Below are 12,566 nucleotides of genomic sequence, written 5' to 3'. Positions count from 1 at the left end.
ACCACACGTTTACAACACCCCACTAGTGGCAAGAAGACGAATAGTTAGAGCATTTAAAAGGCTAGCTAAAAAGACTGGTGATCCATTGATTAAGGAGAAATTGGAGCAGGAAGTGTGAATTTAAAGAGCATGGGTATGAAATAATAAGCATACACTATACCAGAAATACTCTGAAGATATGCTTCGGGCACTGTCTGGGAAAAAAATCTAGAGACTTTTGGTCATTGATTCGAGCAACGGGAGGTGACTACAGTAGGAGGCTACAAAATGGTGTGGGAGAAGAATCGTGGGCGACCCACTTTAAAGACCTGTATAAATCCAAAGCCACCACAGTCAACATCAACGGCAAAAAAGAAGGGAAAGGGAAGATCACATGGGCAATAGAGGAAATTGAATCATGGATAAGAAAACTGAACAACTCGCGGGCCGCGGGTCCCGATGGAATTACGAACCTCCAACTGAAAAGGCACCCGGAGTCCTGGGCCTCCTTTATTAGCACAATCTTTAAGGAAACAGTAAAGACCAGTAGTATTCCAACTTCATGGAGAAGGGCACACATTGTGCCAATCTTCAAAACAGGTGACAAAGCGGACCAGCGCCAATATCGACAGATCGCCTTCCTTGATAAAATAGGGAAAATCTTTGGATCAATTGCCCTGGAAAACCTGCAAGGCTGGATAAATCAATCCGATAATTTCGACCCATTACAAACAGGCTTCGTGAAAGGTCTGAGTACAACAATTTACATCTTACTATTAAGCGCACTGAAAGCGAAAGTAAAGGATGGGAAACCAGAAATGCACTTAATATTTATTGATTTAGTGCAAGCCTTTGACCGGATAGACCGGGAAATCCTGTGGGACAAGATGGAAAAGCGAAACTGTCCAAATACAATCATGGGTCCAATAAGAGCCTTGTACGCTGAAACACCAATAAAGGTGAGACTCAATAGAGCAGGAGATTTATCACAAGAAATTACCACTGCCCGGGGTGTCAAACCGGGCTGCCCTTTAGCTCCTGCACTTTACATCTTATACACGTCGGACTTCATGGACACTCAGACTTCGATAATATCCTTTCCTCCAACTCTGGGCAATGAGAACATTTTGAGACTGATCTACGCCTATGATTAATCGAAGGTTTGGGCGTTTCTCAATCCTTCCGATTGTGAACTACTATAAGGCAAAGGTTGTGCCAACAGTGATTTATGGCGTAGAAGCAATGCCAGGGCTGCCACCAAATTTATGGCCAAAAATGGAAAGCCGTTTCTGGCGCAAAATCCTAAATCTGCCAAATTCAACACCTATGGCTGCGATTAGGAGAGAACTGAGCCTAAGTTCAATGAAAGTCCTGGTGGAGCGAAACTCCTTGATGCTATTTAGAAAAGTAACAGATCCACTAGCAAAACCCATTCTGAAAATCATCAAAAAAAGAAATGGAAAATGAAGAAAATGGGATGTTACTTGAGTGGAGGACTCGAAGCCAACAGCTGTTAGAAGAAATTGGAAGCACGGAAGAGGGCCTGCTATCAAATCCCACACTGATTAGCACAAAACTCATAGAAATGGATTGGATTGAGACCAATGATTCAGCAGACCAATGCAAACTGCTCGCTGATCTTGCATGGAATCCAAAAAAAATTGTACGAGTTGGATTCACATTTACTGAAATCTCCTGACCAACTAACACTGCAAGCCTTTCTGCGGGTCAGACTGAACTTAGTCAACACCAATGAAATCTTAGCAGTCAGAGGGAAGGTTCCATCAAATAAATGCAGATTTTGCCCTTCTTCTACCCATCTTGAGACGAGAAGGCACCTACTTCTGGAATGTGTGGGTTTGGCGAAGAAAAGACCCACCTGGCTAGGCCACTTCTTCAGGGACTTTCACGTTTACAGTGAAGATGACTGGTGGGCTTGCCTAATGAGCAGGGAGAAAACCCGCTGGGTCATCGCCGTGGTGTTTTTTTTTTTGGACAGTTGGGATTGGTGGAGCAACTGGGTTGGGCAGCGAAAGCACTGTGAACACCTACCCATGCTCATCGGTACTCTTGAAACTGCGACAGTCTTTTTCTCGCCTCCTACACAACTTCTTCAGCAGAAATGTCGTTTCTTCTCATTTTGTAAAAATTGTTTGTACAGTTAAAAACAAATTAAAAAAAAAAAAAAGTGTTCTTATTGCAAGGCTCTGAAATGTAATGGAGAAACGAAAGGAATGTGTTGCGCCTCTGGGAAAATTAAACTGCCTCAACTTGGAGAACCGCCAGGGCCATTAAAAACGTTGCTTGCCGATGGAACATCAAAAACTATTGTATACCCACAACCATTGTGAAATTAAACATATTAGAAACGTGCGCTTTCTCTTTTCTTTCTTTTCCATTTAACCAGACTGAGCCACAGCAACGCATGCCGGGGACAGCTGGTTTTCAAATAAATTTAGTTTTCTCTCCATTCTCTCACTTTGCAAGTGTGATCTTGTACGGTTAGCTTAAATGGCTCCTAGCCCCCTTTAAGTTTTTCTAGCACCACCTGTGCGTCCAAGGGCGGGGGTAGCCTGAACTCTGCTTCTTCTGTTCAATTTGACCACTGATTAGGGCATCATGGGACCGCTCCAATGCTTGTTGTCTGGTGTGCTGGGTTGGTAGGAATAGTCAGTCCTGAAAATAAGGCAAACTTTCAAGATGGGTTACGTTCCATTCCTGCAATTCGTCCCGATGGAGTGCAACCCAATCCTTAATGAAGGAGACTAGACTAGAAGGATGGTGCAAAGGCAAACAAAGTGTACCTTCTCTAGAACAGTAGGTGGGAACACTGGGAGAACCTTGCCCCCATCGTGTTGTGATAGTGCATCTGCTTTTCTGGGTTTGTGGCCCGGCCGTGGTTTCAGAACGAAATTGAAAGCGACAGAAAACCGATGCCAGCGCACTTGTCGACTGTTCACACACTTGAGGGAAGCCAGATCTTGGAAATTCCGTGCATGGTCCGTGAACACAGTAACAGGCCATTTAGCCTCCAGCAGATGATGCCTACAGGCTTAAAAGGCGTATTTCACCACCAGTAGTTCTTTTTTCGTGACTCTGTAATGCAGTTCTGCGGAAGTAAACTTACTGGAATGGTAGGCCACTGGGCTCAGGAGCCCAGTACCTGAACAAGCCTGCGAGAGTATGGCACCCAGAACGAATGAGGACGCATCTGCCACCACAATGAATGAAACGTCCGAATTTGGATGTTGTAAAACGGGGGCTGTGGAAAATAGCGTTTTCAGGGTATCAAAAGTGTCCTGTTGCAGGTCAGACCAGTGGTAGAGATTGAGCGGACTGGTAACCCGGGTCAAAAGAGCAGCAAAATAGCCGAGAAGCCAGGGATAAAGCACCAGTAAACGTTGGTGAATCCCAAGAAAATCTGTAAGGATTTGACAGAAGTGGGCACCGGCCATTCCAGAATCGATTTTACCTTGCTGGTACTCATAGACAGACCCTGTGCAGAAATATGAAACCCCAAAAACTTGTTTCATGCATGTGGAACGCACACTTCTCGTGCTTGGCGTATAATGTATGTTGACGTAACCGAACAAGCACCTCTGTGACATAGGCAATGTGGGTTTCATACGTAGGGGAATAGATCAAAATATCATCCAAATAGACAATGACGTAACAATATACAATATCATGGAAGATGTCGTTCATAAAGCGCTGAAAATTGGCTGGTGCATTACACAGACCGAATGGCAGGATGTTGTATTCAAATAGGCCATACTGTGTACAGAAGGCGGTCTTCCATTCGTCACTCTGCCTGACATGAAACAGATCGTAGGTCCCTCCAAGGTTGAGTTTGGTGAATATGGTAGCCTGATGCAGCTGGTCTAGTAAAGCAGAGATCAATGGTATTGGATATCTGTTCTTCACTGTGATTTGATTGAACCGCCTGTAGTCTATGCAGGGTCTTAAATCACCCTCACGCTTTGGGACAAAGAATTTGGGACTGTCTGCAGGAGATTGCCAGGGTGAAATGTCCGTTTCAAATGGGCAGAGTCGATATATTCCTTTAGGGCTAGATGTTCGACGGGTGTTAAGGAATAGATGCGCCTGTGTGGTACCTCCACACCTGGGACCAGAGCAATGGGGAAATCATAAGGACGGAGGGGCAGCAAACCCTCTGCTTTGCCCTTGTCGAAGATATCCATGAAGGGCGCATATTCCTTCGGAATAACAGAGGTAACAGAACCAACCACATGATTCATGGAGACCATGGGTTGGCATGGAGACACTAGACCAACAGGCGTGGATAGACAGTGTTCCTGACAATGGGACAAGTGAAACGCAATGGTGCCCAGGGCCCAATCTATGAACGGGTATTGTGTTTTCAACTAAGGGATTCCTAGTATAATAGCGAACTGGGGAGTGGCAATGAGGTCATAAGTGATAAGTTCTGAATGGAAACCTGCAATACTAAGAGTGAGTGGCTGAGTTTGTAGTCTGATAGGGCCAGAGACAAGGGATGATCCGTCTACAGCTTGAACCAACTCGTATCTGGGTTTCTCCTGAACAGGGAGCTGCAGAGATTTGGCTAGGTTAATATCGATGTAGTTGCCTGTAGCGCCGGAATCAATGGTAACATGTACTGTATATTTGATGGAACTGGGGACTGCTAGACAGGCGTCCAGTACCAGATAAGCAGTGGAGTATAGGGCGGGTGATCTAGCAGGGGTACCTGTATCTGGGTTCAGTTGTACCCCTTTCTCTAGGGATGTGCCTTCTGAAAACCAAACCTCTTTTTGGGCCTATTAGGGCATTCCTTGACTAAATGGCCCGCTTGACAGCAATAATAACAGGCATTGGTCAAGCGTTGCTGTTCTCGTTCCGACGGTGTTAAGGGACCATGTACGCCTCCTATTGCATGGGCTCGGCAGGTGGTTTAGCCGAACTGGACAAATGAGAAGGAGGTGGAGTGGTAATCCCAGGTCCTTTATGTGTTTCTGACCTTCTTTCAGCCCTTCTGGCATCAACATGTAGGGTTAGATCAACCAGGTCAGAATATAGGGTAGGTAGGGTCCGTATTATTGCCAGGTGTTAGGCAGAAACCTGTGCAGTTCCCTTAGGGACCACTGCAAAAAGTTTAAGACTACAGGAGTAAGCAGTAAACCCAATTGGTAGCAGTCTGCACCACCCAGATTTACCTGGTAGCTGTGGCTGAGCAGTCAGACCTCTCTCAAGAAGAGTTAGGCAATATATAGAGTATACACAATAGGGCTAAAAATACAGTAGCACAAGCAAACACTGACCAGAGCTTTGGTATAAAAGTATATAATTATGTATTTAAAAACACACTTGTAAAAATACACTGGCACTAATATGTCAAGCAAGTTCAAACACAGTCACTATAAGTATATACACCTCCCTAGTTAATTATTCGACAAGTCTAGGTTAAGACACCACTTATTTAGCAAAACAGAGGTGAGCACGTAACCGTAGATGGCACTCCAATAATTTGTTTAAAAAGGGAGAGAAAAGGCAGAATAGGAAAAACACACAGTACCAACACTTTTAAGAAACCACAGCAAGTCAAGAAAGGCAGGGTCTACTGTAGAGCAAAAAGTTCATAGGCCAGGCCCACTCTTGGGGAGAGCAAGGCGGAATGTGCCCAAGATCACCCAGTGGAAATGCACTCAAAGTCTTTGCAGAAAAGTCAAAAGAGTTTGGATCAAGTCAGAAAGGTAATGTTAGCAGGTCCGAGGTCACCCCTGGATAGAGAGTCAAGGATTTACGGGACACCTTGGACAGTCTGTTGCAAGGGAGACAAGGCGGGACACAGTACCTGAAATGTGTTACTCACCTGGTTCCCACGGGGGCGTCGACCGGAACTGGGCCGCTGTTGTTTCCACCAGCGTAACGTGTAGCGCTGAGATGACTGACTGGACTGGCCCGCTCAGCCTAGTTTGTCTGGCTCGCAGGAATATTCTTCTGCAAAGGAGAAGAGGAATTAACCACCCGTGGAATTGAGTGTCAACCCACCTTCCCCACTCCTGTTGTCTTCCCACAGATCACTCTTGATGTCCCCTCCTTAGTCTCACCTGATGGTTTGGAAGGATGAGCTCTCCATCCTGCGTCGACCGCAGGGGCGCGTTGATGACCAGTTACTTTACTGGCGTAGAGGAATTGGTGAGTTCCAGTATTGACTCTAAAGTCCAATTGTTCCTAAGAGTTCAAATGTCTGATCTTCACTCTGTCCGATTCATTGCAGGTTGCCGATTAATCCACTCGAAGATTTCCAAATGGCAATTGGTAAGATTCAGGTAAGTCTATTGTGGTTTTCCCCTTAGGGGCCGGGGTACGGCGATGAAGCAGAGTTGACTGCGCCGACCCGAGATGAGGCGAGTACCCCCCGTGGTAAATCAGGTAAGTCCTTGGGGGTAGCTTGTATAGCCTTAGAGAGTCCCCTTGCTCACCTTGCTGTCTTTGTCTCCTTAGGTGTCGGAGGGCAGCCGCAAGATGGAGAGAGCGTGATGGAATGCTGAAGTACCGCCAAGCAGGTGAGTTCAGCGCGGCGCCGTAGGAATGCGAAGCGATGCTTCAAAGACTTCTGTCTTTCAGCTCCGTGGCGAAATGGATCAGGATTCAGGTAAGGATTAAAGTTAAAACTCCTGTTCTAACCTTTATCCTTCTTTTCTTCTTGTTTCAGGAGTCCCAGGACTGAAGCGGGCGTGGCTGAAGACTGGAGCTGCTGAAAACACGGTGAGCGTTACGCTGCAGCAAGCAGAATAACGCGAAGCACGTGTGGCTGTCCGGGTGTGGTTTAAATAGTCTTGGAAGAAGATCCAGGTAAGTATTCTTCCACAGCCCCACCCAAGTAACAAAATAGTCCCTTCAGTAAAATAGTCCCTCCTAAGCCTCATTTGGCTTGAGTCTTCATGCAGCATGGTCTGCCTCAGGTGAGTATGCAGCATGGTCTGCTAAGTTATCAATAATGAGCCTGGCGCCCATGGCGCCAGGACTGACTTTATCTTTATGAGCCTGGCACCATAGGCGCCAGGACTGCACCCAAACAGCCCCTAACTGGGGCTTTTGGGCATGCTCCAAGTGGCATGATGCCTGCTTCCGGGGCTGCTGGGCCTGGTCTGGTCTTCCGGGGGCAGGCATCATGACAAAATGGTGAGAAAGCTCCAGCGGGGGCAGTTGTTCCTGGCAGCGGGTGCAAGTCAGAGGTTGGTCCAGGGGAAGAGATGATCTCGACGTGGAGGAAAGCTGGAGGTTGTTGCACTGCCAGGGAAGAAACCAGCCGCGGAGTTTCCGGGTTAAAAGGTACGCCCCTTTTAATCGCGGTAGTGGTGAAGCGTGGCTATCCGGCCGCCGGGGTGCTTGGCACGGGCGATTCGACCACGAGACGATCCAGGAAGGCGAAAAAGGCGTACTGGTTGGTCCCACCAGCTCAAGAAGAAGAAAACTCTCCTGGAAGAAGATCTCCTCTGTCGTTGGGGAAGTGGTGAGTTCGTACAGCAGGGCTCCACCGGTGGTGTCGTCGTTGTAGATGGCTCAGCTTCTCCCCTCTTCAGATTCTTTAGGTCCTGTGGCGACTTCTGAAGTTCCAGTCCCCAAAGCCCTGCTTTTATGCAGAAAACCCCCCATTCAACAGCCTAGCTGTCACTCAAACATGCTAAGTGGTGAGCCGGGCGGCTCACCACTGGGCCAATCACACAAGAGTGCGACTTGAGTTGCTAAGGCAACTCAGTCCAGGGGGCATAATCCCTCTCCCACACATCCTGTTGACCCCAGACAGAGTGGCACCATTTGGAGGGCTTCTGTGGAGAAGCCCGCCAAAAAGTGGAACAAAGGGCTCGACTTGGGTTAGAGTTTCAGAGGCGAACACAAATGCCATTTTTAAACCGAGTCGTGGCAAAAAGACCCAAACAGGGAATAAATATTAAATAAATAACCCTGCGGTATCTTTAACATTGCAACAAAAAGTGGTGCGTTTAAAATGAATGGGAAAATCCCATAGGAAACATTCCGGTGGAATATTTTGCATGGTATCCACTGCCACCAGCCAGAAACTCGACAAGGGGGGACTGGACAATGCCCCCTTGGAAAACAGACCCAGGGGCAATCGAATTACCCCTACCAGTACTTCCACAATATGATGGTTTGTACTGGTTCTGTTCACAATTTGAGACTAGTAAAGCCAATGGTGGCTTTACATGCCCTGGGAGACAGTAGTCAGTCCCAGGGTATGGAGTCTATGTTTGGGGGTCACTATGACACACCTGTGTTACTGCACTGAGGGTGCTGTGTAACACACATACCAAAAACACACAAAGCCCTATGGAGTAAAAGACCCCATAGCCCATAAAACACATTACAAGGTCAAAGGACATTCTCAAATCATGCCTAAGAGTGGGAGAAAAAGAGTCTCACTCTTAGCAGGAGAAAAAAATAAACCACAAAAATCCAGCAGAGCTGCTGGGGGACTCACTATGTTTGGGAAATTAGCCTTCACAGAGAATTCTCCCTAACACTCGCCCCCCCAGACTAAGGGACAAGAGGATTTAATCTACTCCTGGATGAATCTCATACCTCTAGTCAATGACATACATCCTAGAGAGACCATCCGCATTTTGGTGGTGACACGCTGACCTGTGCTCAATGGTGAAATCAAACCCTTGAAGGCAGATTGACCATCTCAATAGTTTTGGGGTTTCCCCCTTCATTTGCATCAACCATCTCAAGGGTTGGTGGTCAGTCTGAATGACAAAAGTAGAACCATACAAGTATGGCCTAAAATTCTTCAGAGCCCACACAATGGAAAAACATTCTCTTTCAATTGTTGCCCACCTTGTCTCAGGATCCTTCATCTTTCTACTGATGAAGCAAATGGGATGCTCCCTACCTTTCCCATCCAGTTGGCTAAGGACTGCACCTATACCTACATTGGAAGCATCTGTCTGTACAATGAAAGTTTGGTGGTAGTCAGGAGCTCTCAGTACTGGTGCTTGGCAAAGAGCCTTCTTCAGGTTTCAAAGGCCTGATTGCACTCCTCATTCCATCTGAACTTCTTAGGGAATTTTGGAGAGGAGATCACATTCAGTGGAGAAGCTATGGTCCCATAGTTCTCAATGAAATTCCTGTAATACCCAGTGAGGCCTAGGAAGGCTCTCATCTGGGTTTGAGTAGTAAGTGTTGTCCAATTTTGCACGGCTTCAATCTTACTGAGCAAAGGCCTTATTTCTCCACCTCCTACCTCATGCCCAAGGTAGACCACCTTACTCTGTCCAATCTGGCATTTGCTTGCCTTTATGGTCAGGTTGGCCTTCCCAAGAGCCTGCAAAACATGTCCTAGGTGGTTAACATGCTCTTCCCAGGAGTGGCTGAACACTGCAGTGTCATCCAAGTATGCCATGCAGAAGTCCTCCATCCCAGCTAGAACCTGATTTACCATCCTTTGGAATGTAGCAGGTGCATTTTTGAGTCCAAAAGGCATAACCTTAAATTGGTATAAGCCAACTGGGGTGGTAAATGCAGTCTTCTCCTTGGCATGGTCTGTCAGGGCTATTTGCCAATAGCCTGACGTTAGATCAAATGTGCTGAGGAACTTGGCTGCACCAAGTCTATCCAGCAACTCATCTGTTCTAGGGTGGGCATCAGTCTTGGTGACTGCATTAAGAGCTCTATAATCCACACAGAATCTCAATTCTTTGGATCCTGCCTTTGGTACTAACACAACTGGGCTAGACCATGGACTAGTAGAGGGCTCTATTACCCCGAGGTCAAGCATCTTGCTGTCCTCCCCTTTGATTTGGGATCTTACATTTTCTGACATTCTGTACCCTCTGCTTTTGACTAGCAGACAGTCACCAGTGAGTATATCATGCTGGCCCCAAGGGGTCAAGCCTGGTGAAAGTGAGAACAGGGAGGCAAACTGATTTTACATAGATTTGCACTCCTCTTGTTGCTCAGGTGTCAGATTTGAAGAGAGATTTACTCCTTCAATCTTTTCATCCAAGGGTAAGCCTTTGTGGAGATCAGGGAGAGCTTCACTCTCTTCTTCCTCTTCTGTTGAAGCTAGAAGCAAGGCTTCTACTTCAGGCCTGGAGACATACCCCTTTAGGCTGTTGGTGTGGAAGACTCTGGGAGCCTCCTTGGGATTACCCAAGTCCACCAGATAGTTCACCTCTCCAAGTTTACCCACAACCTTGAAGGGTCCCATCCATTTATCTTGCAAGGCCCCCTGCCTTGTTGGGATCATAACTAGAACTAGCTGGTCTTGAGTGAACTCAACCATGTTAGCTTTTTGATCATGCCAATGCTTGACCAAAGCTTGTCCAGCTTTCAGGTTATCACTAGCTTCTGCCATCATGTGTGACATTCTCCTCCGGAGACCTATCACATAGTCATTCACTCTGACTGGCTTGGGGGAAGGAGCACTCTCCAACCCCTCCTTAATCAGGGCCAATGGACCTCTGACTGCATGGCCATAAAGAAGTTCATAGGGAGAATAACCTACTCCCTCCTGAGGGACTTCTCTATAAGCAAAGAGAAGGCATGGCAGTAGAAGATCCCACTTTCTTTTAAGGGGTTCTTCTAAAGCACCTATCATGCTCTTCATGGTTCTGTTGAACCTTTCTACCAACCCATGTGTCTGGGGGTGGTATGCAGTTGAGAACTTGTAAGTAACTCCACAGGTTTTCCACATGGCTTTCATGTAGTGGGACATAGAATTTGACACCCTGTCAGACATTACTTCCTTAGGAAATCCAACCCTGGTAAAAATACCAAGGAGGGCCTTAGCCACAACCTGAGCTGTAACAGTCCTCATAGGAATTGCCTCAGGGTATCTAGTAGCATGGTCTACTACAACAAGGATAAATCTGTTGCCTGAGGAGGTTGAGGATCAAGAGGACCAACAATGTCAATCCCTACCCTCTCAAATGGGACTCCCACTACTGGGAGAGGCACTAAGGGTGCCACATTCTTGGAACCAACCTTACCAGAAGCTTGGCAGGTGTGGCAGCTCTTGCAAAACGTATCTACCTCAGCCCCCATCTTTGGCCAATAAAAGTAGAGTGAGAGCCTTTCCTTGGTCTTCTTGAAACTCAAGTGACCAGCCAAAGGAATCTCATGGGCAAGTTGCAAGAACTGTTGTCTGTTTTCTTGAGGTACTACAAGCCGCTTGTAGTCTCCAGGTGCAGACTCAGTCGGTTCACTGTAGAAGAGGCCATCTTCCCAGTGTAACCTATACTTCCCAGGCTCTTGCCCATCAGCCTGAGAAGCTGCCTGATGGCGAAGACCTTCCAGAGTTCGACATTCTCTTTGTCCCTTACTGAAGTCTGCCCTGTGGGGGTCACCTTCTGCCAGTAAAGACTGCAGCTCAGGATGGTCAACAGGATCCAGATCTCCAATAAGTTCCTGGCCTTCTACTAGCTCTTCTTCAGAGTCTAGTTCAACCATACAGGGTTGTACCTCCCTCTCAGCCTCATCTGGAGGTGGAGTTACAGGTGTAACTTTGGACAACCTAGGGGAAGACCTTGTTGGAAGCACTGGAGTGCTTGCTGCTGGCTTCTGCTTAGAATTCTTGGGTTGCCCCTTTGCTTCTGTTGATTTAGAGACTGCAGTAAGTTGCTCCAGTGGAGAAGGAGTGATATCTTTCTTCATCTCCAGAGAAGAACCTCACATGGTTTTCTCTCTTGCAGGTCTGGTTCGCTCCTGTAACCTTGTACTAGGAGGTCTGGGGGTGTGTGACACTACTCCAGAGTTTTCAGGTCATTTCCCAACAGAACCCTTCCTGGTACCTCACATTGTACACTGACAGGTATCTTCACAGTCATATCATTGCACTGGATGAGAACTGGTAACTGGGGGAGCATCTGCACAGGCCCTCCAGCTAACTTGGTGAGGCGTTTGGGTGCCTTAGCAACATCCTCTGCCTTGATAAACGATTCATCCACCACAGTTATGCTGGCCCCAGTGTCCCTAATGGCAGGAGTCTCCTGACCATTCACCTGGACACTGTCCTTATAATAATCTTTAGTATTATCTGGGATAGAGTTATACACATCTAAATTCTGTTGTTCCCACAACCCCAGAGACACTAAAGAAACACTGGCTGAGACTCCAATGGGATCATCAGCCAGTAGTAGAAAGTTTCCACTGGCCATCTGTACTTCCTCCTCTGGAGCGAAGGCTAAGGAGACAGTGTGGACCCCTGAAGGTTTACCCTTACATTTGGGATCCCCTTTCACATGGTCAGTTGAGCCACAAACATGGCATTTACCAAATGCTTTTTGGAATGGTGGCTTGTTCTGACCTCCTTCTGGTTTGGCACCAGAAGGTGCACTAGCCTGATTCGGTTTCCCTTGTGGCTTACCCTTATTGTTTTGTTTGGGCCCTCTTTGGGATTGGAATTATTAGAATTCTCTTTGGAGTCCTTTTTTGGCTGTTTCCCCTCATCCATTTTCTGAGTTGCCCCAGAGTCCTTGTGAGTAGCCCTGTTGGCAACCCACAAGTCAGCAGCCTTAGCTAGTTTTCTGGAATCCAATTCCTTTCAATCAGCCAAGTGCTGTCTGTGCTCAGGAGAGCAG

The 12,566-nt window shown here is 47.0% G+C and overlaps 1 protein-coding gene across 1 annotated transcript in view; it reads left to right on the top strand.

Annotated features, from left to right (window-relative positions):
- IFT81 (intraflagellar transport 81) overlaps window positions 1-12,566 on the top strand; it is a 1,594,755-nt gene that overhangs the window by 980,473 nt on the left and 601,716 nt on the right. The window lies entirely within an intron of this gene.

The sequence above is a fragment of the Ambystoma mexicanum genome, chromosome 10, assembly GCF_040938575.1.
Source record: "Ambystoma mexicanum isolate Mex_15411 chromosome 10, UKY_AmexF1_1, whole genome shotgun sequence".
NCBI classification, from domain to species: Eukaryota; Metazoa; Chordata; class Amphibia; order Caudata; family Ambystomatidae; genus Ambystoma; species Ambystoma mexicanum.
This window is presented reverse-complemented; position numbering and strand designations above follow the sequence as displayed.